Source organism: Oncorhynchus gorbuscha, linkage group LG04 (genome assembly GCF_021184085.1).
Source record: "Oncorhynchus gorbuscha isolate QuinsamMale2020 ecotype Even-year linkage group LG04, OgorEven_v1.0, whole genome shotgun sequence".
Lineage (NCBI taxonomy): Eukaryota > Metazoa > Chordata > Actinopteri > Salmoniformes > Salmonidae > Oncorhynchus > Oncorhynchus gorbuscha.
The window spans coordinates 31,142,972-31,170,718 of NC_060176.1; the positions used below are offsets into that span (position 1 = coordinate 31,142,972).

Sequence of the window (27,747 nt, forward strand, 5' to 3'; positions counted from 1 at the left end):
ACGACTTAAGATGAGACTGAATAAGGTGACGATTAATAATTGACTGCTATTGATGTAAAAGATTACCAGGTCTTTAAGGGTTTATTCAGAACACAAGCTCTATAAACATTATTTTGTCGCGCCCCGACTTTATAGTTAATTACATTTACATGATAAATTGAATCATTAATTACAGAGAAATTATTTTATAGAATAGCATGTCATATAACTTAAACCGGCATAGCAAAGACACGACAGTACCTTACTCAGACACCACAGGCCCAATTTTGATAAAACTTGGGTGAATGATGGGTCTTGCCACAGAGATACATAATTTACATATTTACACTGATTGGTCCAAGGGGGGCACTGCATCATCCGTGGGGGATGGCATCTTTACTGTTGCCTTGTTTTGGCTTTATTCTAGTATAGGCTGAGGAGTAATAGGTACGTGTGTCACGAATCCCGTTTCCTGAGTCTGTTTTTTGCCTGTGTTCTGTCCTGGAGTGTTTTTTCCGGCGTCCTGGAACGCACCCTGTCTGGTTGCCGGGCAATGTAGCCAGTTGGGAGTTCTGATTACCCGCACCTGTATCCCATCAGCTATCTGCACACCTGGTCCTGATCATCATCAATCCTCTTCATAAGCCCGGACCTGACATCCATTCCCTGCCTGATCGTTAGCCATGAACAGTATGTTGTGCCATAGTATCAGCCTCAAGTTGGATATAATTTGTTTTGTTGTTTTATACGTATTGCTTGCCTTAAACTTACCTCCGTTTGTTCTGTCTTCAGTTACTCACCCGGATCATTTACCCCATTCCCGCCTGGTCGTCGGAGGATTCCGCTACCCCATTGGATCCACCTATTTACTCCCATCAACTCACCACCCCGGCCCGCTACGCCACCTGGATATATCTACCCATTCACATTCACTTGTAAATAAGGTTTACCATGTTGAGAAATAAGGTGATGAAAGAAATCAGACAGGCCAAGGCAAACTTTTTTTTTATTAACATAATTGGTGAAGCAAGGGGAAATTCTAAATTGATATTCCTACTTTATTGACTCTGTCAGGGTACTGACACAGAACCCCTCCACTGGTTTCTTGGGCTCAGTGCTAGTGAATGACACTCAACCTGTCTTCATCATAAGGGAGGTTTCTGAGTCAAATGTGAACAAGGTGATTAGCTCACTAAAGAACTCTAAAGCCAAATATGTGTTTGGGATGGACTCTACCTTTCTTAAAAACTACAAAGAGTCACTCATTGGCCCCATTACTAAGGTCACCAACACATCTATTGGTCTCGGTGTGTTTCCAAGGGTATCCAAGGGTATCTTTAAATCAGGCGACCCTGCTGACGTGAGTAACTACAGGCCCATTAGTATACTACATGTGGTGTCAAAGGTTGTTGAAAAGTGTGTAGCAGAACAACTGATTGCCCACCTCAACAACAGCCCCTTCACATTACACTACCTGCAGTTTGGCTTCAGAGCGAAACACTCCACAGAAACGGCCAACTGCTTTCTTCTGGAAAATGTGAAGTCCAAGATGGACAAAGGGGGTGCTGTTGGGGCTGTGTTTCTGGACCTAAGGAAGGCTTTTTGATACTGTTAACTGTCAACTTTTCCCCTGATGCTTTGAGATGGATGAAATCATACCTTGAAGGCAGAACTCAGTGTGTCAGAGTGAGCAATGAGCTGTCGCCCACTCGTAGCTATGATGTGGGCGTGCCCCAAGGGTCAATACTGGGGCCCAACCTGTTCAGCCTGTACATTAATGATCTGCCTTCTGTCTGTACTGGGTCTGAAGTTCAAATGTATGCAGATGATACAGTGATATATGTGCATGCAAAGAACAAGCTGCACAAGAACTCACTACTGTAATGGTCCAGGTTACAAAGTGGCTCAGTGACTCGTGTTTGCATCTCAATGTGAAAAAAACTGTTTGCATGTTCTTCACAAAGAGGGCAACAGATGCTACTGAGCCAGATGTCTATGTGTCAGGGGAGAAGCTCCAGGTGGTATCCAATTTTAAGTACCTTGGCATCATACTTGATTCCAACCTCTCTTTTAAAAAGCATGTGAAAAAGGTAATTCAAATAACTAAATTCAACCTAGCTAATTTCCAATTTATATGAAATTGTTTGACTACAGAGGTAGCCAAACTGTACTTCAACTCTATGATACTCCCCCACTTAACATACTGCTTGACTAGTTGGGCCCAAGCTTGCTGTACAACATTAAAACCTATTCAGTCTACAAACAGGCTCTCAAAGTGCTTGATAGGAAGCCCAATAGCCATCATCATTTTCACATCCTTAGAAAGCATGAGCTCTTGAGTTGGGAAAATCTTGTGCAATACACCGACGCATGTCTTGTATTCAAGATCCTTAATGGCCTGGCTCCCCCTCCACACAATATTTTTGTTAAACAGAAAACCCAGACATATGGCAGCAGATCCACAAGGTCTGCCATGAGAGGTGACTGTATAGTTAGTTCCCCTAAGGAAAAGCACCTTTAGTAAATCTGCATTCTCTGTGAGAGCTTCCCATGTCTGGAATACACTGCCATCAGACACACATAACTGCACCACATATCACACTTTCACAAAATGCTTGAAGACATGGCTAAAGGTCAATCAGATTTGTGAACATGGTCCCTAGCTGTGTGTTGTCGCTTTCCATGTTGTCTGTTGTCTGTAGCTTGTGAGGTGTGGAAACACTTTGTTGCATTTTATGAATTTTGTCTTGCTGCTTTTTGTTCTATGTTGCTCTGTCTGTATGCTACGTCTTGCTTGTCCTATGTTGCTCTGTCTGTATGCTATGTCTTGCTTGTCCTAAGTTGCTATGTTTTGCTTGTTCTATGTTGCTATTGTCTATATTGTAATTGTTTTTAATAACCTGCCCAGGGACTGTGGTTGAAAATTAGCCGGCTGGCTAAAACCGGCACTTTTACTGAAACGTTGATTAATGTGCACTGTCCCTGTAAAAATAAAAAATAAACTCAAACTCAAATACTCACCTTCTTCCTACTCTCCTTGTCCTGGTCTGCTTCTGGGTTCGATTTTGAAAGAACGTGACAACGTGTTTGTAGAACTGGCTTCTTTTCCAGATGTTGTTCCCAGTCAGCTCTAGAGTACTGACCTTGTGCTATGTCACAGGCAAAATCACAGGCTACGTCAAGCACTTGAGGGGGCATTGCTTACTATCACACACACTTCAGACTTTTTTCTTGAGCAGCCCATGGGGGAAAAAATATTAATTATATTTTTATGGTATTGCCATATACAACAAGTGTACAGTATACTCTCCCCATATAGAGCATATCCAGAACCCGTCTTCCCAGCAGGGGAAACGTTTTCTAGGTTTTAAAATGTGTTTTAAAATAGCTTATTCTTGTCAGTCCACAAACACAAACTTTCTAATAATTTCTATAAAAGTAGAACAATGATTAGATATCTGATCTAATGTAAAGTTGAAGTCTGAAGTTTATGTACACCTCAGCCAAATACATTTAAACTCAGTTTTTCACAATTCCTGACATTTAATCCTAGTACAAATTCCCTGTCTTAGGTCAGTTAGGATCACCACTTTATTTTAAGAACGTGAAATGTCAGAATAATAGCAGAGAGAATTATTTATTTCAGATTTTATTTCTTTCATAACATTCCTAGTGGGTCTGAAGTTTACATACACTCAATTAGTATTTGGTAGCATTACTTTTAACCTCTTGCTCCTACCTGACATGCAGGCGTCCCATCTAGACATCTGGAAATGCAAATGCACTACGCTAAATGCTAATAGCACTCGTTAAAACTCAAACGTTCATTAAAATACACATGCAGGGTACTGAATTAAAGCTACACTCGTTGTGAATCCAGGCAACGAGTCAGATTTTAAAATGCTTTTCGGCAAAAGCATGAGAAGCTATTATCTGATAGCATGTAACACCCCAAAAGACCCGCAGGGGACGTAAACAAAATAATTAGCATAGTTGGCGCTACACAAAACGCACAAATAAAATATAAAACATTCATTACCTTTGACCATCTTCTTTGTTGGCACTCCTAGATGTCCCATAAACATCACTATTGGGTCTTTTTTTCCGATTAAATCGGTCCATATATAGCCTAGATATCGATCTATGAAGACTGTGTGATCAACGAATAAAATAGCGTTTTATAACGTAACGTCATTTTTTAAAATAAAAAAAGTCGACGATAAACTTTCCCAAAACACTTTGAAATACTTTTGTAATGCAACTTTAGGTATTAGTAAACGTTAATAAGCAATCAAATTGATCACGAGGCGATGTATATTCTATAGCTGTACGTCTGGAAATAATGTCCGGGTAAATCTCAACCAAAATATCCGGTCGGAGATCGGAAGAACTGCGCTGCCTTGTGTCTGTTTGACCAAGAAACAAATAGTAGGCAAATGACAAGACTGTTGACATCATGTGGAAGCTGTAGGTAATTGCAACCACGGCCCCATTTAATGTGGATCACGTTTAACAATGGGTTGAAGTGGCGCATGGATATATTTAGCCATTTTCAGTGATCAGATTTTCCTGCACTTTTCGATGAAATGCACGTTCTGTTATAGTCACAGCCGTGATTTAACCAGTTTTATAAACGTCTGAGTGTTTTCTATCCACACATACTAATCATATGCATATACTATATTCCTGGCACGAGTAGCAGGGCGCTGAAATGTTGCACGATTTTTAACAGAATGTTCGAAAAAGTAGGGGGTAGGAGTAACAGGTTAAATTGTTTAACTTGGGTCAAACGTTTTGGGTAGCCTTCCACAAACCTCCCACAATAAATTAGGTGAATTTTGTCCCATTCCTCCTGACAGAGCCGGTGTAACTGAGTCAAGTTTGTAGGCGTGCACATGCTTTTTCAGTTCTGCCCAAACATTTTCTTTTGTATTGAGTTCAGGGCTTTGTGATGGCCACTCCAAAACCTTGACTTTGTTGTCCGTAAAAGCCTGACTGATGTTTTGAGATGCTGCTTCAATATATCCACATAATTTTCCTCCTTCATGATGCCAACTATTTTGTGAAGTGCACCAGTCCCTCCTGCAGCAAAGCACCCCCACAACGTGATGCTGCCACCCCCGTGCTTCACGGTTGGGATCGTGTTCTTCGGCCTGCAAGCCTCCCCTTTCTCTTCCAAACATAACGATGGTCATTATAGCCAAACAGTTCTATTTTTGTTTCATCAGACCAGAGGACATTTCTCCAAAAAGTACGATATTTGTCCCCATGTGCAGTTGCAAACCGTAGTCTGGCTTTTTTATGGCGGTTTTGGAGCAGTGGCTTCTTCCTTGCTGAGCAGCCTTTCAGGTTATGTCGATATAGGACTCATTTACTGTGAATATAGATACTTTTGTATCCGGTTCCTCTAGCATCTTCACTTTTTGCAACAAAGTACATTCATCTCTAGGAGAGAGAACGCATCTCCTTCCTGAGCGGCATGATGGCTATGTGATCCCATGGTGTTTATACATGCATAATATTGATTGTGCAGATGGACGTGTACCTTCAGGCATTTGGAAATTGCTCCCAAGGATGAACCAGACTTGTGGAGGTCTACAAATTGTTTTCTGAGGTCTTGGCTAATTTCTTTTGATTTTCCCATGATGTCAAGCAAAGCGGTACTGAAGCTTCTAAAGCCATGACATAATTTTCTGGAATTTTCCAAGGCACAGTCAACTTAGTGTATGTAATCTTCTGACCCACTGGAATTGTGATACAGTGAATTTGAAGTGAAATAATCTGTCTGTAAACAATTGTTGGAAAATTTACTTGTGTCATGCACAAAGTAGATATCCTAACTGACTTGCCAAAACTATAGTTTGTTAACAAGAGTTTGAAATAATGAATTTTAATGACTCCAACCTAATTGTATGTAAACTTCCAACTTCAACTGTAGGTAGCCTGTGTTCTCAATGCTTTTGAATACATTCAAAGATGTAGTGGCTGTGTGAAGAGTTGACAGGTTTGGAGTGTGACTCGCACGCGATCACACACGGATGTATACGCTCGGATGTGCGCACACACACACACACACACCTGCCCCATATAGCCACAACTAGCGTCACATAACAGTGGAGAACTACCACAGCACCCTTCTTTCTCACTTCTCTCATCTCATCCTTTTGATGTTCACACCTGTCCATTGTGAGAGTCAGTCATTTATCTCTGCAACCCCCTCTCTGGATATACAGTCTAGAAGCATTTACAGCCGGTATTAAACCTGTCATTCAATAAGCTTCACAATGTATGGCTTCAGGCCAATTGTGTGTGGGTGTGTGCGTGTGTGTGTGTGTCGGTTACTTTTGTGAGGATATGACTCAGATCCAGCTTTGAGGCACAATGCTCCTTTGTGAGCCTTTCAGTTAGGAATGTGTGTGATGGCCTGGATGAGCTACCCAAAATATTTCAGTGTGTTAGTAGACCTCACATTTTCAATAAACCCTCAGCCAGACTCTCTGGAAACACACACACACACACACGCACACCTCTACATCAAAGATAACAGACACAGTAAGACATACACACAAACTCAGACATTTATGCTGCCAAAAAACATGCTAAGTAACACAAACAGAGCACGCTATCACACCTCCATAACATATACACTGTGTACGAAACATTAGGAACACCTGCTCTTATCATGAAATAGACTAACCAGGCGAATACAAGTGAAAGCTATGATCCCTTATTGATGTTGTTAATTCCACTTCACTCAGTGTGGAAGAAGGGGAGGAGACAGGTTAAAGAAGGATTTTTAAGCATTGAGACATGGATTGTGTGTATGCCATTCAGAGGGTTAACTTCTTATGGCTTGGGGGCAGTATTTCGACATTTGGATGAGCAGTGTGCCCAAAGTAAATGGCCTGGTACTCAGACCCAGAAGCTAGGATATGCATATAATTGGTAGATTTGGATAGAAAACACTCTAAAGTTATCAAAACTGTTAAAATAAGGTATGTGAGTATAACAGAACTGATATGGCAGGCAAAAACCTGAGGATTTTTCTGATGTGGGTATTTTCAATTGAATGCCTATAGAGTATCTAATGGGTTAGGACTCAGATGGTAGTTCCTATGGCTTCCACTAGATGTCAACAGTGTTTAGACATTGTTTCATGCTTGTTTTCTGAAAAATAAAGAAGAATGAGACCTTTCTGTCAGTGGGCTAAGGAAGAATGCAGAGCTGGTTTGCGCGCATGACCGAGTGCGCATCCTTAGTTGTTTTTCCTTTCTAATAAATACACTTTTGTCCGGTTGAAATATGATCGATTATTTAAACAATTGACAACCTGAGGATTACCTGTGTCTGCTGTGCCTATGCCTACTCCTTACTCTATGATTTCAAAGTCGATGTCGGCCGCCTTCCATCCCTGATCTGGATCGGCGGGGCTTCTCCAGCTGTCGAAGGCCTGCACCATCCTATGAAGCGTGGGAGTGGGCGGATTTCCTCATCCTTCTCACCAGCCATGATTTTGGGCAGCTCCATGGTTAGAAATGTGACTATTCCTGGTGCAAAAACAATGCCCTATCCCAGAAATCGAGTAAATTACATTACTAAGCTACTATTGAATGAACTATGTAGATTATATCGTAGTCCATGTGGGTTTTAATGACATTATGAAGGGAAGGTCTGAACAGTTGAAACTGGATTTCAAAGAGGTGATTGATTCTCTGCAAGACACTAAGAAAATACCTATCATATCTGGCCTTGTACCAGATATGGCTGACTGGCGGCACACAAAACATAGAATGTTCACCCAACTCACGTCCTGACCAACTAAAACAAACAATTAACACAATAACTAGGGTCAGAACATGACAGTATCCCCCCTCCCAAGGTGCGGACTCCGGCCGCAAAACCTGAACCTATAGGGGAGGGTCTGGGTGGGCATCTGTCCGCGGTGGCGGCTCTGGCGCTGGACGTGGACCCCACTCCCCCATAGTCTTAGTCCGCCTCTGTGGTCTCCTCGGAACTCTAAACAACAGGCCCACCGGACTGAGGGACACCTCTGGACTTAAGGGGTAGCTCTAACGGCTCATGACAGACTGGCGGCTCATGACAGACGGGAGCCTCTAGCAGCTCTGGACAGACGGGAGCCTCTAGCAGCTCTGGACAGACGGGAGACTCTAGCAGCTCTGGACAGACGGGAGACTCTAGCAGCTCTGGACAGACGGGAGACTCTAGCAGCTCTGGACAGACGGGAGACTCTGATGGCGCTGGGCAGACGGGCAGCTCAGGCGGCGCTGGGCAGACGGGCAGCTCAGGCGGCCCTGGGCAGACTGGAGACTCCGGCAGTGCTGGAGATGAGGAAGGCTCTGGCAGCGCTGGACAGAGGAGCTCTGGCACCTCTGGCCTGAGGGGCAGAAGCTCTGGCAGTGTCGGACAGGCGGGAGACTCCAGCAGCGCTGGAGAGGAGGAAGGCTCTGGCAGCGCTGGACAGAGGAGCTCTGGCGCCTCTGGACTGAGGGACTCTGGCGCCTCTGGACTGAGGGGCGGAAGTTCTGGCAACGCCGGGCAGGCGGGAGACTCTGACAGCACTGGACAGAGGGGCTCTGGCGCCTCTGGCCTGAGGGGCAGAAGCTCTGGCAGTGCCGGACAGGCGGGAGACTCCGGCAGCACTGGAGAGGAGGAAGGCTCTGGCAGCGCTGGACAGAGGGGCTCTGGCGCCTCTGGACTGAGGGGCTCTGGCGTCTCTGGACTGAGGGGCTCTGGCGCCTCTGGACTGAGGGGTGGAAACTCTGGTAGCGCCGGACAGGCGGGAGGACCTGTATTGATGGGACGGAGAGACAGCCTGGTGCGGGGTGCCGGCACTGGTGGTACTGGGCTGGGGACACGTACCTCAGGGCGAATACTACGCCAAATCAACAGCTCTCTGTCTTCACTCTCCTCCAATTCTATTAACAACTCCTTGAGTGTCTCCTCATCTCCCATCCGTTCACTCTCCTCCAATCTGTCCAATAACGCCTCGACCCTCTCAGACTCAGCCCTCAGCTTCGCCGACAGCTCCAAGTGCTTCCCCCCAAGAAATGTTTGGGGCTGCCTCTCGGGCTTCCTTGCCAGTCGCATTCCCTCGTATCGATGGCTCCTCTCTCCGGCTGCCTCTGTTCTCCTCAATGGCTCCACCTGCTGCTGCTTTTGCTGCTGCTACTGATTCTTCTGCTGCTTCTGTTGCTTCTCCTGCTGCTGATGCTCCTGCTGCTGCTGCTTCTCCTGCTGCACCTTGGGACGGCGACACTCCCCTGGCTTTGCCCAGGGTCCTCTCCCGTCTGGAATTTCCTCCCACGTCCAGGAGTCTTGTGTCTTCAGCCGCTGTTGATGCTCATTACCACGCCGCTTGGTCCTTGTTTGGTGGGTGTTTCTGAAAGGGTTTTCGTCCTCCTCTGAGGAGGAGGAGTAGCGAGAAGGATCAGAGGACCAATGCGCAGCATCGTAAGTGTCCATGGTTGTTTATTAAACACATAAACTGAACACTTCATACGAAACAATAAACGTAACGTGAATAACGAAAACCGAAAACTGTACCGTGTGGTGTAAAACACAGACACGGAAACAATCACCCACAAAACAACAGTAAAACCCAGGCTTCCTAAGTATGATTCTCAATCAGAGACAACTAACGACACCTGCCTCTGATTAAGAACCATACTAGGCCGAACACAGAAAAACAACCTAGACACACAAAACATTGAATGCCCACCAACTCACGTCCTGACCAACTAACACAATAACTAGGGTCAGAACGTGACAATTTTGAAATAATTTGCGTTCCTGGATCATTTCACAACATCATAAGGCTCCTGGTATAACCAATGCTCCAGGTATAACGTAAATTTTCTAAAGCATTATGATGACTCAGCAACACAATGGTAGGGATTAACTGAGTTGGGCTTGGGTCATTGACTCAACGCAGCCTTATAATGTTGTGAAATGATCCAGGAACCCAAATGATTTGGGTGGATCCCATGCTCCTTATAAAACATGTTTTGTTTCCAAAAGGTATCAAAATTGTCAACAAAGGTTACACCCATTGATCTGCAATAATCCGGTAGCCAGTTGTGAAGAGAGAGAATCCTGGTAAAGCGTTCAATGCCACGATTCAGAGAGGGTACCGGGCCAGATAGGTATTTTCTTAGTGTCTTGCAGAGAGTCAATCACCTCTTTGAAATCCAGTCTCAACTGTTCAGAGCTGCCCTTCATTATGTCATTAAAACCCACATGGACTACGATATATTCTACATAGTTCATTCAATAGCAGTTTAGTAATGTAATTTACTCGATCTCCGGGATAGAGCATTGTTTTTGCACCAGGAATAGTCACATTTCTAATGGTGTAGTGCCCAGGAGAAGATTGATCCTGCAGTCATAAGGTCGATGAGGAGGAAGCAAAGTGGCCCTGGCCTTGCTGAAAACCTCCCAGAGGTCCTGGTACTCCGTGGGGACGTCAGAGTTCAGAGGCTTCTTCCGAGGCCACAGGAAGACGTCCCAGGGCAGGCTATGCCGACGACAGGCAATGGGCATGGCAGAAAGGGCTCCAGCCCATGATAGTACCAGTAGTCCAGTTGATAAGGGGAATGCGGAGCTGGAGCCAAGAAAACCCTAGTACCACGGGAACCTGAGGAGACTTGATGAGCATAAACTGTAAAGATTCACTGTGGTTCCCACTCGCAGGTGGATAGGAGTAGTATTGTGGGTGACCCAATCTACCCATCCAGTGCTCTAATGTCCATGGGAATGGAGAGGGGCTGAGTGGGTATGCCCAGCTCAGACACCAGGGTGGTGTCCATGAAACATTCGTCGGCCCCAAAGTCAATGAGAACCCAGAGAGATTAACTGTTGCCCCACAGCAGGATGACATGAAGAGGGGTGTGAGTAAGAGGAGAAGAAAAATGATCTGTATGGCCCACCAGAGTACTCATACCTACTGATGAGCCTGGTATTTTAATGGTCACATATTGACCGGCAGTTCCACAATACAGACAACTCTGGGTGTTAAGGCTATGTAAGCGTTCAGCCTAGTTCTGCCGAGTTACATCGGCTCCAGAGTCTGCAGACCTTGGAGACTCTTCAGGGAACTCGGGAAGCTCAGATCCTCTCGGGAATGTAGACACTGGGGACTTCCGGGGTTCTTCGGAGGCAAGGTGGGATCCTTGGACGAGCGATTGGGACCGGATTCAAACCTCTCCCTCCTACATTCCCGTAGCCGCCCATCGATCCAGATGGTCAAAGCGATGAACAAGTCGAGATCCGTAGGCAGCTCCCGGACTGTGAACTCATCCTTAACCTCTTACAATAATCCACAACGGAATGCGTCGAACAGGGATTCAGGGTTCCAGGCACAATCGGCAGCCAACGTGCGGAAATCAACCGCATAGTCCGCCACACTGCGGATGTTTTGGCAAAGCTGGAGTAACTTCCTGGCAGCATTTCTCATGGACAACGGAGAATAGAAAACCCTTTTTTACCTCAGCCACAAACTCCTCCAGGCTGAAACACATGGCAGATTGTTGTTCCCACACCACTGTAGCCCAGGCGAGAGCCCTCCCGGACATTAGCGTCTTTGAGAGGTCCAAGGGGAAGTACGAGGGCTGCAGCACTAAGTTGAGGGAACATGCCCGACAGGTTCCTGACCCTCCAGGGAAGCGTTCCGGGGGAGGTGATCAGGGTTCCCGGGAAGCCGGGGTGGTTTGGAGAGACACTGCTGACAGCGGTGTTACTGAGGGGCTGGGTGGTTACTGTTGTGGCTGCCTGCCTCACAGATAATCTGCGGAATTGCTCCAGCAATGCATTCAAGGCACAGTCATCGTGTTCTGTCAAGATCTGGAATCGTTCCATAAGACCTCGAAGTAACTCCTCATGCCTCCCAGACGGTGTTGTGGAGCTGGTTCGAATCTGCTGGGTCAGTAATGGCCAGTTCGTACTGGCCATTACTGACCCAGACCTCAGGATAAGTGTTATGCTGGTGAATGAGGACCCAAAAGCGATTTAACGAAAACAGAGTCTTTATTCCAGTATATGACAAAAGTAATAATCCTGGAAAAATCAAGAAGAAAACAAAACAGGAAAAAACTTAAATCCACTCGTAGTAACGAGGACAGACTGGAGACTCGACCATTGACTGCAGGTTGCTTCGGGAAGACACCGACCGTAGCAACTAAGACACCTGCTCACACGCAGCATCTGAAGGAGACAAAACACGACAGGGCGAGACAAGGACACAGAACAGCCAACATCATACAAGGATCCGACAAGGACAGAAGCGGAAAACAAGGGCAGAAATAGGGCTCTAATCAGAGGGCAAAATAGGGGACAGGTGTGAAAAGAGTAAATGAGTGAGTTAGGAGAATGAGGAACAGCTGGGAGCAGGAACGGAACGATAGAGAGAAGAGAGAGAGGGAGGGGGAGAGAGAGGGATAGAAAAAGGGAACAAACCTAATAAGACCAGCAGGGGGAAACGAACAGAAGGGAAAGCACAAGGACAAGACAATATAAGACAAAACATGACAGTACTCCCCCACTCACCGAGCGCCTCCTGGCGCACTCGAGGAGGAATCCTGGCGGCAACGGAGGAAATCATCAATCAGCGAACGGTCCAGCACGTCCCGAGATGGAACCCAACTCCTCTCCTCAGGACCGTAACCCTCCCAATCCACTAAGTACTGGTGACCACGTCCCCGAGAACGCATGTCCATGATCCTACGTACCTTGTAAATAGGTGCGCCCTCGACAAGGACGGGGGGGGAGGGAAGACTAACGGGGGCGCGAAGAAAGGGCTTGACACAGGAGACATGGAAGACAGGATGGACGCGACGAAGATGTCGCGGAAGAAGCAGTCGCACAGCGACAGGATTGACGACCTGGGAGACACGGAACGGACCAATGAACCGCGGAGTCAACTTACGAGAAGCTGTCGTAAGGGGAAGGTTACGAGTGGAAAGCCACACTCTCTGGCTGCGACAATACCTAGGACTCGTAATCCTACGTTTATTGGCTGCTCTCACAGTCTGCGCCCTGTAACGGCAAAGTGCAGATCTCACCCTCCTCCAGGTGCGCTCACAACGTTGGACAAACGCCTGAGCGGAGGGAACGCGGTACTCGGCGAGCTGGGACGAGAACAGAGGAGGCTGGTAACCCAGACTACTCTGAAACGGAGATAGCCCGGTAGCAGACGAAGGAAGCGAGTTGTGAGCGTATTCTGCCCAGGGGAGCTGTTCTGCCCAAGACGCAGGGTTTCTAAAAGACAGGCTGCGTAATATGCGACCAATCGTCTGATTGGCCCTTTCTGCTTGACCGTTAGACTGGGGATGAAAACCGGAAGAGAGACTGACGGAAGCACCAATCAAACGACAGAACTTCCTCCAAAACTGTGACGTGAATTGCGGACCTCTGTCTGAAACGGCGTCTAACGGGAGGCCATGAATTCTGAACACATTCTCAATGATGATTTGTGCCGTCTCCTTAGCGGAAGGAAGCTTAGCGAGGGGAATGAAATGTGCCGCCTTAGAGAACCTATCGACAACCGTAAGAATCAAAGTCTTCCCCGCAGACGAAGGCAGACCGGTAATGAAGTCTAAGGCGATGTGAGACCATGGTCGAGAAGGAATGGGAAGCGGTCGGAGACGACCGGCAGGAGGAGAGTTACCTGACTTAGTCTGCGCGCAGTCCGAACAAGCAGCCACGAAACGGTGCGTGTCACGCTCCTGAGTAGGCCACCAAAACCGCTGGCGAATAGAAGCAAGTGTACCTCGAACGCCGGGATGGCCAGCTAACTTGGCAGAGTGAGCCCACTGAAGAACAGCCAGACGAGTAGAAACAGGAACGAAAAGAAGGTTACTAGGACAAGCGCGCGGCGACGCAGTGTGAGTAAGTGCTTGCTTAACCTGTCTCTCAATTCCCCAGACAGTCAACCCGACAACACGCCCATAAGGAAGAATCCCCTCGGGATCGGTAGAAGCCACAGAAGAACTAAAGAGACGGGATAAGGCATCAGGCTTGGTGTTCTTATTACCCGGGCGAAAAGAAATCACAAACTCGAAACGAGCGAAAAACAACGCCCAACGAGCTTGACGTGCATTAAGTCGTTTGGCAGAACGGATGTACTCAAGGTTCTTATGGTCAGTCCAAACGACAAAAGGAACGGTCGCCCCCTCCAACCACTGTCGCCATTCGCCTAGGGCTAAGCGGATGGCGAGCAGTTCGCGGTTACCCACATCATAGTTGCGTTCCGATGGCGACAGGCGATGAGAAAAATAAGCGCAAGGATGGACCTTATCGTCAGACTGGAAGCGCTGGGATAGAATGGCTCCCACGCCCACCTCTGAAGCGTCAACCTCAACAATGAATTGTTTAGTGACGTCAGGAGTAACGAGGATAGGAGCGGACGTAAAACGCTTCTTGAGGAGATCAAAAGCTCCCTGGGCGGAACCGGACCACTTAAAGCACGTCTTGACAGAAGTAAGAGCTGTGAGAGGGGCAGCAACTTGACCGAAATTACGAATGAAACGCCGATAGAAATTAGCGAAACCTAGAAAGCGCTGCAACTCGACACGTGACCTTGGAACGGGCCAATCACTGACAGCCTGGACCTTAGCGGGATCCATCTGAATGCCTTCAGCGGAAATAACAGAACCGAGAAATGTGACAGAGGAGACATGAAAGGTGCACTTCTCAGCCTTCATGTAGAGACAATTCTCTAAAAGGCGTTGGAGTACACGTCGAACGTGCTGAACATGAATCTTGAGTGACGGTGAAAAAATCAGGATATCGTCAAGGTAGACAAAAACAAAGATGTTCAGCATGTCTCTCAGTACATCATTAACTAATGCCTGAAAAACAGCTGGAGCATTAGCGAGACCAAACAGCAGAACCCGGTACTCAAAATGCCCTAACGGAGTGTTAAACGCCGTTTTCCACTCGTCCCCCTCTCTGATGCGCACGAGATGGTAAGCATTACGAAGGTCCAACTTAGTAAAGAACCTGGCTCCCTGCAAAATCTCGAAGGCTGACGACATAAGGGGAAGCGGATAACGATTCTTAACCGTTATGTCATTCAGCCCTCGATAATCCACGCAGGGGCGCAGAGTACCGTCCTTCTTCTTAACAAAAAAACCCCGCTCCGGCAGGAGAGGAAGAAGGCACTACGGTGCCGGCGTCAAGAGAAACAGACAAATAATCCTCGAGAGCCTTACGTTCGGGAGCCGACAGAGAGTATAGTCTACCCCGAGGGGGAGTGGTCCCCGGAAGGAGATCAATACTACAATCATACGACCGGTGAGGAGGAAGGGAGTTGGCTCTGGACCGACTGAAGACCGTGCGCAGATCATGATATTCCTCCGGCACTCCTGTCAAATCACCAGGTTCCTCCTGAGAAGAGGGGACAGAAGAAACAGGAGGGATAGCAGACATTAAACACTTCACATGACAAGAAACGTTCCAGGATAGGATAGAATTACTAGACCAATTAATAGAAGGATTATGACATACTAGCCAGGGATGACCCAAAACAACAGGTGTAAAAGGTGAACGAAAAATCAAAAAGGAAATGGTCTCACTGTGGTTACCAGATACTGTGAGGGTTAAAGGTAGTGTCTCATCTGATACTGGGGAGAAGACTACCATCTAAGGCGAACATGGGCGTGGGCTTCCCTAACTGTCTGAGAGGAATGTCATGTTTCCGAGCCCATGCTTCGTCCATAAAACAACCCTCAGCCCCAGAGTCTATCAAGGCACTGCATGAAGCAGCCGAACCGGTCCAGCGTAGATGGACCGACATGGTAGTACAGGATCTTGATGGAGAGACCTGAGTAGTAGCGCTCACCAGTAGCCCTCCGCTTACTGATGAGCTCTGGCTTTTACTGGACATGAATTGACAAAATGTCCAGCAGAACCGCAATAGAGGCAAAGGCGGTTGGTGATCCTCCGTTCCCTCTCCTTAGTCGAGATGCAAATACCTCCCAGCTGCATGGGCTCAGTCTCTGAGCCGGAGGGAGGAGATGGTTGCGATGCGGAGAGGGGGAACACCGTTAACGCGATCTCTCTTCCACGAGCTCGGTGACGAAGATCTACCCGTCGTTCTATGCGGATGGCGAGTGCAATCAGAGTCCACACTGGAAGGAACCTCCCGGGAGAGAATCTCATCCTTAACCTCATTGTGGAGTCCCTCCAGAAAACGAGCGAGCAGCGCCGGCTCGTTCCAGTCACTAGAGGCAGCAAGAGTGCGAAACTCTATAGAGTAATCCGTTATGGATCGATCACCTTGACATAGGGAAGCCAAGGCCCTAGAAGCCTCCCTACCAAAAACTGAACGATCAAAAACCCGTATCATCTCCTCTTTAAAGTTCAGATAATTGTTAGAACACTCAGCCCTTGCCTCCCAGATAGCTGTGCCCCACTCTCGAGCCCGACCAGTAAGGAGTGAAATGACGTAAGCAATCCGAGCTCTCTCTCTTGAGTATGTGTTGGGTTGGAGAGAGAACACAATATCACACTGGGTGAGAAAGGAACGGCACTCAGTGGGCTGCCCAGAATAACATGGTGGGTTATTAACCCTAGGTTCCGGAGACTCGGAAGACCAGGAAGTAGCTGGTGGCACGAGACGAAGACTCTGAAACTGTCCTGAGAGGTCGGAAACCTGAGCGGCCAGGGTCTCAACGGCATGACGAGCAGCAGACAATTCCTGCTCGTGTCTGCCGAGCATAGCTCCCTGGATCTCGACGGCAGTGTTACGAGAATCCGTAGTCGCTGGGTCCATTCTTGGTCGGATCCTTCTGTTATGCTGGTGAATGAGGACCCAAAAGCGACTTAACGAAAACAGAGTCTTTATTCCAGTATATGACAAAAGTAATAATCCTGGAAAAATCAAGAAGAAAACAAAACAGGAAAAAACTTAAATCCACTCGTAGTAACGAGGACAGACTGGAGACTCGACCATTGACTGCAGGTTGCTTCGGGAAGACACCGACCGTAGCAGACTAAGACACCTGCTCACACGCAGCATCTGAAGGAGACAAAACACGACAGGGCGAGACAAGGACACAGAACAGCCAACATCATACAAGGATCCGACAAGGACAGAAGCGGAAAACAAGGGCAGAAATAGGGCTCTAATCAGAGGGCAAAATAGGGGACAGGTGTGAAAAGAGTAAATGAGTGAGTTAGGAGAATGAGGAACAGCTGGGAGCAGGAACGGAACGATAGAGAGAAAGGGAGGGGGAGAGAGAGGGATAGAAAAAGGGAACGAACCTAATAAGACCAGCAGGGGGAAACGAACAGAAGGGAAAGCACAAGGACAAGACAATATATGACAAAACATGACAATAAGACTCAGATGCAGACAGTTCGAAATAATAAAAGTGTAGTTACAAAACAGGGGGCAGGCAAATGACAGGTCAAGGGCAAGCAGAGGTCAGTAATCCAGGGCAGAGTCCGAAAGGTGCAGAACGGCAGGCAGCTCAGGGTCAGGGCATGCAGAATGGTTAAGAACCGGGAGAACTAGAAAACAGGAACTAACGAGAAACAAGAGCATGGGAAAAAACAATGGTATGCTTGACAAGACAAGAGGAAATGACAACAGACAAACAGAAAACAGGTATAAATGCACAGGGGATGATGGGGAAATGGGTGACACCTGAAGGGGATGGAGACAAGCACAAGACAGGTGAAACAGATCAGGGTGTGACAATATTCATTATCTTTAACTTCTTGCTCCTACCTGACACGCAGGCATCCCATCTAGACATCTGGAAATGCAAATGCACTACGCTAAATGCTAATAGCACTCGTTAAAACTCAAACGTTCATTAAAATACACATGCAGGGTATTGAATTAAAGCTACACTCGTTGTGAATCCAGGCAACAAGTCAGATTTTTAAAATGCTTTTCAGCGAAAGCATGAGAAGCTATTATCTGATAGCATGTAACACCCCAAAAGACCCGCAGGGGACGTAAACAAAATAATTAGCATAGTCGGCGCTACACAAAACGCACAAATAAAATATAAAACATTCATTACCTTTGACCATCTTCTTTGTTGGCACTCCTAGATGTCCCATAAACATCACTATTGGGTCTTTTTTAAAATTAAAGCGGTCCATATATAGCCTAGATATCGATCTATGAAGACTGTGTGATCAACGAAAAAAATAGCGTTTTATAACGTAACGTCATTTTTTTAAATAAAAGAAGTCGACGATAAACTTTCCCAAAACACTTTGAAATACTTTTGTAATGCAACTTTAGGTATTAGTAAACGTTAATAAGCAATCAAATTGATCACGAGGCGATGTATATTCTATAGCTGTACGTCTGGAAATAATGTCCGGGTAAATCTCAACCAAAATATCCGGTCGGAGATCGGAAGAACTGCGCTGCCTTGTGTCTGTTTGACCAAGAAACAAATAGTAGGCAAATGACAAGACTGTTGACATCGTGTGGAAGCTGTAGGTATTGCAACCTCGGCCCCATTTAATGTGGTTCACGTTTAACAATGGGTTGAAGTGGCGCATGGATATATTTTCCCATTTTCAGTGATCAGATTTTCCTGCACTTTTCGAAGAAACGCACGTTCTGTTATAGTCACAGCCGTGATTTAACCAGTTTTATAAACGTCTGAGTGTTTTCTATCCACACATACTAATCATATGCATATACTATATTCCTGGCATGAGTAGCAGGGCGCTGAAATGTTGCGCGATTTTTAACAGAATGTTCGAAAAAGTAGGGGGTAGGAGTAACAGGTTTAACTGGGTAGATATTTACAGTTTGCATGTTTCAGTAATGATTAACATTGTTAACCAGTCCTAAATCTCTGCTTTATTTAGCTTTTGGTATAATTGGAATTTTTACACATACAGCGACTTTTTGTTTTTACGTTACAGCCTTATTATAAAATGGATTAAATATAACAATTTCCTCAGCAATCTAAACACAATACCCCATAATGACATACTAAAAACAGGTTTTGCACATTGATTAAAAACAAAAAACAGATACCTTATTTACATAAGTATTCAGACCCTATTCTATGAGTCTCGAAATTGAGCTCAGGTGCATCCTGTTTCCATTGATCATCCTTGAGATGTTTCTATGACTTGATTAGAGTTCCCTGTGGTAAACTCAATTGACTGGACATGATTTGGACAGGTACACACCTGTCTATATAAGATCCCAAATTTGACAGTGCATATCAGAGCAAAAACCAAGCCATGAGATCGAATGAATTTTCCGTAGAACTCTGAGACAGGATTGTGTCGAGGCACAGATCTGGGGAAGAGTACCAAACCATCCTGCAGAGAAGTGGCCTCCATCACTCTTAAATGGAAGAAGTTAGAAACCAAAAATACTTTTCCTAGAGTTGGCCGCCCGGCCAAACGGAGCAATCGGGGGAAAAAGGTCTTGGTCAGGAAGGTGACCAAGAACCCAATGGTCCTCAACCTGCCTATTGCCTGCCCCTTGTATTCTAATAAATATCAGAGACTCTAACCATCTGCCTCCTGTGTCGTTCTAGAGTGTTGTGGGAACATAGATTCCGTACTGTACATGCAGAAAAATAACAACACTTTACTGAAGACCAGTTATACTTACACATTAAAAAGCTCATTGGCAAGGTGACCATCAGTGGCATCAGGCCCATTGAAACTGAGGGTGTTTGAATTGTCTGTGTTACATCAAATCAAATTTTATTTGTCACATACACATGGTTAGCAGATGTTAATGCGAGTGTAGCGAAACGCTTGTGCTTCTAGTTCCGACAATGCAGTAATAACCAACGAGTAATCTAACCTAACAATTCCACAACTACTACCTTATACAAAACGGTATAGGCAAGATGCAGTAGATGGTATAGAGTACAGTATATATATATATATGAGATGAGTAATGTAGGTTATGTAAACAAAGTGGCATAGTTTAAAGTGGCAAGTGAAACATGTTTTACATAAAGACGCAGTATATGATACAGAGTACAGTATATACATGTACATATGAGATGAGTAATGTAGAGTATGTAAACATTATATTAAGTGCCATTGTTTAAAATGGCTAGTGATACATTTTTTTTACATCAATTTCCATTATTAAAGTGGCTGGAGTTGAGTCAGTATGTTGGCAACAGCCACTCAATGTTAGTGGTGGCTGTTTAACAGTCTGATGGCCTTGAGATAGAATCTGTTTTTCAGTCTCTCGCTCCCAGCTTTGATGCACCTGTACTGACCTCGCCTTCTGGATGATAGCGGGGTGAACAGGCAGTGGCTCGGGTGGTTGTTTCCTTGATGATCTTTATGGCCTTTCTGTGACATCGGGTGGTGTAGATGTCCTGGAGGGCAGGTAGTTTTCCCCCGGTGATGCGTTGTGCAGATCTCACTACCCTCTGGAGAGCCTTACGGTTGTGGGCGGAGCTGTTGCCGTACCGGAGCTGTTGCCGTACCAGGCGGTGATACAGGATGCTCTCGATTGTGCCTCTGTAGAAGTTTGTGAGTGCTTTTGGTGACAAGCCAAATATCTTCAGCCTCCTGAGGTTGCTCTGATACGCCTTCTTCACAAGGCTGTCTGTGTGCGTGGACCAATTCAGTTTGTCCGTGATGTGTACGCCGAGGAACTTAAAACTTACTCCCCTTTCCACTACTGTCCCGTCGATGTGTGCTCCCTCTGTTGTTTCCTGAAGTCCACAATCATCTCCTTTGTTTTGTTGATGTTGAGGGAGGTTTCCTCCCTGTAGGCCATCTCGTCATCGTTGCTAATCAAGCCTACCACTGTGGTGTCGTCTGCAAACTTTATGATTGAGTTGGAGGTGTGCATGGCCATGCAGTCGTAGTTGAACAGGGAGTACAGGGGAGGGCTCAGAACGCACCCTTGTGGGGCCCCAGTGTTGAGGATCAGCGGGTGTGGAGATGTTGTTACCTACCCTCACCACCTGGGGGCGGCCCGTCAGGAAGTCCAGTACCCAGTTGCACAGGGCGGGGTCGAGACCCAGGGTCTCGAGATAGATGACGAGTTTGGAGGGGACTATGGTGTTAAATGCTGAGCTGTAGTCAATGAACAGCATTCTCACATAGGTATTCCTCTTGTCCAGAAGGGTTAGGGCAGTGTGGTTGCGATTGCGTCGTCTGTGGATCTATTGGGGCGGTAAGCAAATTGGAGTGGGTCTAGGGTGTCAGGTAGGGTGGATGTGATATGGTCCTTGACTAGTCTCTCAAAGCACTTCATGATGACAGAAGTGAGTGCTACGGGGCGGTAGTTGTTTAGCTCAGTGACCTTAGCTTTCTTGGGAACAGGAACAATGGTTGCCCTCTTGAAGCACGTGGGAACAGCAGACTGGGATAAGGATTGATTGAATATGTCCCTAAACACAGGGACAGCTGGTCTGCGCATGCTCTGAGGACGTGGCTGGGGATGCCGTCTGGGCCTGCAGCCTTGCAAGGGTTAACACGTTTAAATGTTTTACTCACCTCAGCTGCAGTGAAGGAGAGTCCGCAGGTTTTGGTAACGGGCCATGTCAGTGGCACTGTATTGTCCTCAAAGTGGGCAAAAAAGTTACTTAGTCTGTCTGGGAGAAAGACATCCTGGTCCGCGACGGGGCTGGTTTTCTTTTTGTAATCCGCGATTGACTGTAGACCCTGCCACATACCTCTCGTGTCTGAGCCGTTGAATAGTGACTCTACTTTGTCTCTATTCTGACGCTTAGCTTGTTTGATTGCCTTGCGGAGGGAATAGGTACACTGTATTCGGTCATGTTTCCTGTCACCTTGCCCTGGTTAAAAGCAGTGGTTCGCGCTTTCAGTTTCACACGAATGCTGCCATCAATGCACGGTTCCTGGTTTGTGAATGTTTTAATCGTTGCTGTGGGTATAACATCGTCAATACACGTTCTAATGAACTCGCTCACCGAATCAGCGTATTCATCAATGTTGTTGTTGGACGCAATGCGGAGTATATCCCAATCCACGTGATCGATGCATTCTTGAAGCGCGGAATCAGATTGGTGGAATCAGCGTTGAGCAGACCTGGGTGCAGGAGCTTCTTGTTTTCGTCTCTGTCTGCAGGCTGGAAGCAACAAAATGGAGTCGTGGTCAGCTTTTCCAAAAGGAGGGCGGGGGAGGGCCTAATATGCATCGCGGAAGTTAGAATAACAGTGATCCAGGGTTTTACCAGACCTGGTTGCGCAATCGATATGCTGAAAGAATTTAGGGAGTCTTGTTTTCAGATTAGCCTTGTTAAAATCCCCAGTTACAATGAATGTGGTTTCTAGTTTGCAAAGAGTCAAATAAAGTTCGTTCAGGGCCATCGATGTGTCTGCTTGGGGGGGAACAGGCAGTTAACCCACTGTTCCTAGGCCATCATTGAAAATAAGAATTTGTTCTTAACTGACTTGCCTAGTAAAATAAAGGTAATATATATATAATATATATATATATATATATATATATATATATACGGCTGTGATTAGAATCGAAGAGAATTCCCTTGGTAGATAATGCGGTCGACATTTGTTTGTGAGGAACTCTAAGTCAGGTGAACAGAAGGACCTGAGTTCCTGTATGTTGGTATGATCACACCACGTCTCGTTATATATAAGGGATACCCCCCCCCCACCCCTCTTCTTACCAGAAAAATGCTTGTTTCTGTCGGTGCGATGCGTGAAGAAACCAGCTGGCTGCACCGACTCCGATAGAGTCTCTCGAGTGAGCCATGTATCTGTGAGGCAAAGAACGTTACAGTCTCGAATGTCTCTCTGGAATGCTACCCTTGCTCGGATTTCACCAACCTTGTTGTCAAGAGACTGGACATTGGCGAGTAGTATGCTAGGGAGTGTTGCACGATGTGCCCGTCTCCGGAGTCTGACCAGAAGACTGCTTCATTTGTCCCTTTTACGACGTTGTTGTTTTGGGTTGCCGGCTGGGATCCAATCCATTGTCCTGGGTGGAAGGCAGAAGACAGGATCCGCTTCGGGAAGGTCATATTCCTGGTCGTAATGGTGGTGAGTTGACATTTTGTAATGTCGTTTGTCTGTTGTTTGAAGAGAGTCAGACCGAAATGCAGCGTGTAGGTTACTCATGACATTTAATTAAGAAAATGCTGTACATGAAATAACTGAGAATACAAAACAACAAACGAGTGAAACTAATTACAGCCTATCTGGTGACTAACACAAAGACAGGTACAATCACCCACGAAATACAACGCGCACTCAGGCTACCTAAATACGGTTCCCAATCCGAGACAACTAGAATCAGCTGACTCCAATTAGGAATCGCCTCAGGCAGCCAAGCCTAACTAGACACACCCCTAATAATACACACTCCCAATTAATACAAACCCTAATACGAAAATACAACATATAAACCCATGTCACACCCTGGCCTACCCAAACATATAACAAAAACACAAGATACAATGACCAAGGCGTGACACATTTCTCTTATATTCAGTAGTTCCTCCCGACTGTATGTAATGAATCCTAAGATTACCAATGTAAAAAATAACACGGAAAAAAACAAAATACTGCATAGTTTCCTAGGAACGCGAAGCGAGGCGACCATCTCTGTCGGCGCAGGAAGTTATCCGTTCCCCAGTTTCTGTGTTGTTGTGGGTTTGTATGTGTTTGTGTGTATTTCAGGAAATGGCTTCCTGAAGTCCAAAGCAGCTGATTGGTTGGCCCCATTGCTCTGACCCCGCCCTCTCTTCAGGGGATACAGCTGTCTTCAATTACAGACGTCTTCTGCAGCTTTATAAGCCAGTGTTCCTTTGTTAGGAGAGAGCTTCTTGGCGTGTCCTGTTGTTTGTTTGTATAACTTGTGGTTCGTGTTTTGTAGCCAGTCCTGCAGAGGTTTGTGTAGGTTATTGAAATTGTTTACTTACGTTGGTAATTATTAGATTTTTTGTTCCCAGGGGGGAAGGGGAAGACACCTTGGGAGTGCTTAGGCAAGAGGCCTGTAGGCATACATATACCTGTATATTTACTATGTCTATGCACACTTGGTAAGACCTGGGTGGACCATCCCCTGTATTTTGGTTAATATGCAAGGTGGTGCTGAGATGGGTAGGAGAGGGGGCTCTAACTTTCACTTTGCGTTGGTTCCGTCCAGCTCCTTTTCCCCACCTTACTGTGTAAAGGAAATAAATTCCCTGTTAACAGTAAAAATTCTCTGCCTCTGCCATCCTTACCTGCACCTGCAATCCCATACCTCTTTCACTCCAAGGGGAGTTGAGTGTAGCAGGGTGTTGCTTTCCCTCCAAGAGGTGTGCGTGCGTAACAGTCTGGGTGGGTGTTTGTGCATGGGTTTTTAATGTGTGTGCATCAGTGATGGTTGGTGCCATTTAAAATGAAAGAGGACACATGGATTTTTTTAATGAGCATGGCCTTATTTCTATTACAGCATATTGGATGACTGTCATTCATATTCCATTCCCCCAGCTAAATGTAACATTGATAGGTTTAGGTTACTACATGATACACAAATGTTCTCTATACCCATCATGAGGTTGCGACAACCTGCCAATGAATTAAAGTTTACAACAGGTGCAAAGGTTGAGAGAAATTTGAGCAATCAAGGCGACCGACAGTGAACATTCAATACCGCCTTCCACACTCTTGCCTGCATCTAGCTGAACAAGGGTGTAATCATTAGTCCAACAGTTTCAAACGAGTTTCAATTGGACATTTTCCGGTTATTTCATCCCCGTTTCGTTCTGTTTAAGAGTTTTTCAGCAGAATGAATACACCCCTGATCTCACACATAGTTCACTTTCATAGCAGCCACATACGAAAAGCAGGGTCACTTTGAATGTTGTATCTATAATTCCTTCTCGTATTTACAGGCTCCTCACAGTTTCCCTTAAGTGCACCACGCATCAGCTGTCTGTGACCAGGCAAAAAAATATGTCAAAGCCAAATTTTCAGGTAACCATTAACCACTACACATGGCCTACATCATTGTCACCATTATTAGCTAACATCATAGTCAATATAGGTACTATATTAAACCCGCAACAATCATGTAGAATAGTGTAGTCAGCAAGCAGTTTAGCAGTTACACCAGCAGGCCCCGGTGGCAATAAAATGTATAAAACCCAAAGCTTAACCTTGACTTGGAAGAGTTCCCGTGTTGGATAGCCATAGCCAGCTAGCTAACATAGCATCCTTCTCAGTTTGAGTAGGCTAAACTAGCAAGCTGCATTCGCTAAGTAAGTTAAAGTGAAAAAAATATGAAATATATCCAGCTCCCTCTCTTGCCTCACCTTAATTTTTGAAGAAATTAATTTGTGTAAATTTGTTCAACTATTGTCTTTCTCTTTGAGTCAACTACTCACCACATTTTATGCACTCCATGGCTAGCTTATGCTTTCAGTTCTAGATTCAATCTCTGATCCTTTGATTGGGTGGACAACATGTCAGTTCATGCTGCAAGAACTCTGATAGGTTGGAGCTACGTTCTTAAGTTATAATTACTGTGAAAGGCTATGGAAGAGGGTGAGAACCATGGGCCTCCTAGGTTTTGTATTTGAAGTCAATGTACCCAGAGGATGGAAACTAGCTGTCCTCCAGCTACCACATGGTGCTACCAACAGTCCTGTTGAGGCTACTGTAGACCTTCATTGAAAAACAGTGTGTTTTAATAAATTATTTGGTGAAAAATATTTAGTATAGTTTTACCTGAAAAAAGGATAACTTTAAAAAAATGTTTTACTATTTTTTTGAAACGTACTTAGGAGGAGGATCCTCCCCTTCCTCCTTTGAAGAGCCTCAACTGGTGTGCATGCATCTGTGTGTGTGCATGGGTTTTATTTGTACATCTGTGGATGTTTGTGTGAGAATGAGTATGTTTTTGCCTGATGGGATCCCCATAGAATTATTCATGAACCATTTCTGATGGTCGCCTCCAGCATCAGTTATCCTTAATAGCGTTTGTCCCCATTCCCTATTTTAACCTTATAGTGTTCTTTGTAGCCGATTCCCGGTTTCCAGTGTAGTTGATTGCCTGTCTCCGATTCCCTGTCTCCAGTGTCTACTGTCTCAGGGCACCAAGGTCCAGCATGTGTCTGCTCTGGCCGATATGGACATTGGTCACGTTACCAGAGAGAGAGGAGACTAATTGGAAACAGATCACCAGCACTGCAACATCACGCACACACGCACGCACGCACGCACGCACGCACGCACGCACGCACGCACGCACACACACACACACACACACACACACACACACACACACACACACACACACACACACACACACACACACACACACACAATGACTCACACACAGCAATCCCCAATCTGCCTAACCCTGGGGTCTGTGTCCTACAATTAGCTAACTACCGCTTATTTATCTTATCTAGGAGTGACAGACTTCTCAACACTCGCCCTGCTAAATGACAGGTTTTGTGTGGAGGGCAGTGTGTGTGTGTGTGTGTGTGTACATGTGTGGATTAACTAATCTGTGGGAAACTTGCTGCAAACACCCACGTTTGGGGGAAGGTGACATCCAGAAGCCCCATCTCTGTCTTAGAATTGTTTGCAGAAGAACAATGTTGAGGGTGTCTGCTAGTGACTACCAATTAAATGGTACCCTGGAGGTGGCCTAGCTAAAGCAGCTAATTTGTGTCTGTTTAGTCCGAGTGGGGGCTGGAGGTAGCCCACCTGTTCACCGGATCAGGGGACAATGTGATGGACAGCAACTGATTAGGAGAAGCGAGAGGAGGCTAGCCCTCAACTGTGCCCCCAGGCTTTTGACATGGCCTATACTAGCATCTCAGCTTGCGGTGTAAATTCCTTCACTTTATTTATTCATGAATTGTTCAAGATTTGACAACTTGGCTGCACTAAGCCATGTTGGACAGAATCATATTGTTTAGCACCGGCACGGTGGTGAGCAAATCTGAAATCCAGAGATTACCCCAATCTCTATAAATTAAGCATAAAATTACATTAAAAAGAGAAGAGAAGCAAGGAGAGATAATCATATAAGACACAGATAGACACACACACATTGGGAAACATAGGCGTGTCACGAAGTGTCAGCAAAACGAGTTGGAATTTACCTTAATTTTTTTAGGAATTAGGGAAAGAGGAAGAGGAACTGGAAAGCACAGCACATTAATAGCCCAGCGGTATAATCCAGTTTCTTTTGCTGACACCTCCTTGCTTCTATTCTCTTTTTAATGTCATTTTATGCATAATTTAAAGAGAGGAAAATAGTTTTTGCTCAAGGGCCAAGACACGATTTTTCAAAATTGAACATATTTAGTTTTGTGCTGATTTATCATCAAAATCTATTTGCGAGTCATAAAAAGTTAATTTATTTCAAAACATAGTGGTTATGGTTGGTATGGCTTTGAGTTGTTGTGGTAGTTTTTTCCACTCAACAAAGCCGGTATATAAAAAGGTATTCTCTCCTAACAGGAACACAAGTTAAAGTGTACTGTTAGCTAGCTGGCTAATTAATGTTAGCTGGCTGGCTCCCTAGCTGACGTTATTATTGGTATCCCACAGCTGTTTGCTTCATTAGTTAGAGCTAATGTTAGCTAGCTAACATTGAACCTGGATGGTTAACTCAAGTGTGTGCACTGAACGCAGAGGGCGAAACAAGATGGGTGGGGCAAAAGCGTAAGAGGGTGTGAACGATTCTGAATGGGTGTAGACAAAAAAGAGCTCTTCACTAGATACCAAAACATTCAATGGCCATTTTCTCAAAAGTGAGTTTACATGTTTAGCAACTTTCAAAGCAGAATTA

The 27,747-nt window shown here is 45.7% G+C and overlaps 1 pseudogene; it reads right to left on the minus strand.

Moving 5' to 3' along the window:
* Positions 1–9,087, minus strand: part of LOC124032969 — a 46,940-nt pseudogene extending 37,853 nt beyond the window's left edge.
* Positions 9,088–27,747: the final 18,660 nt, after the last annotated feature.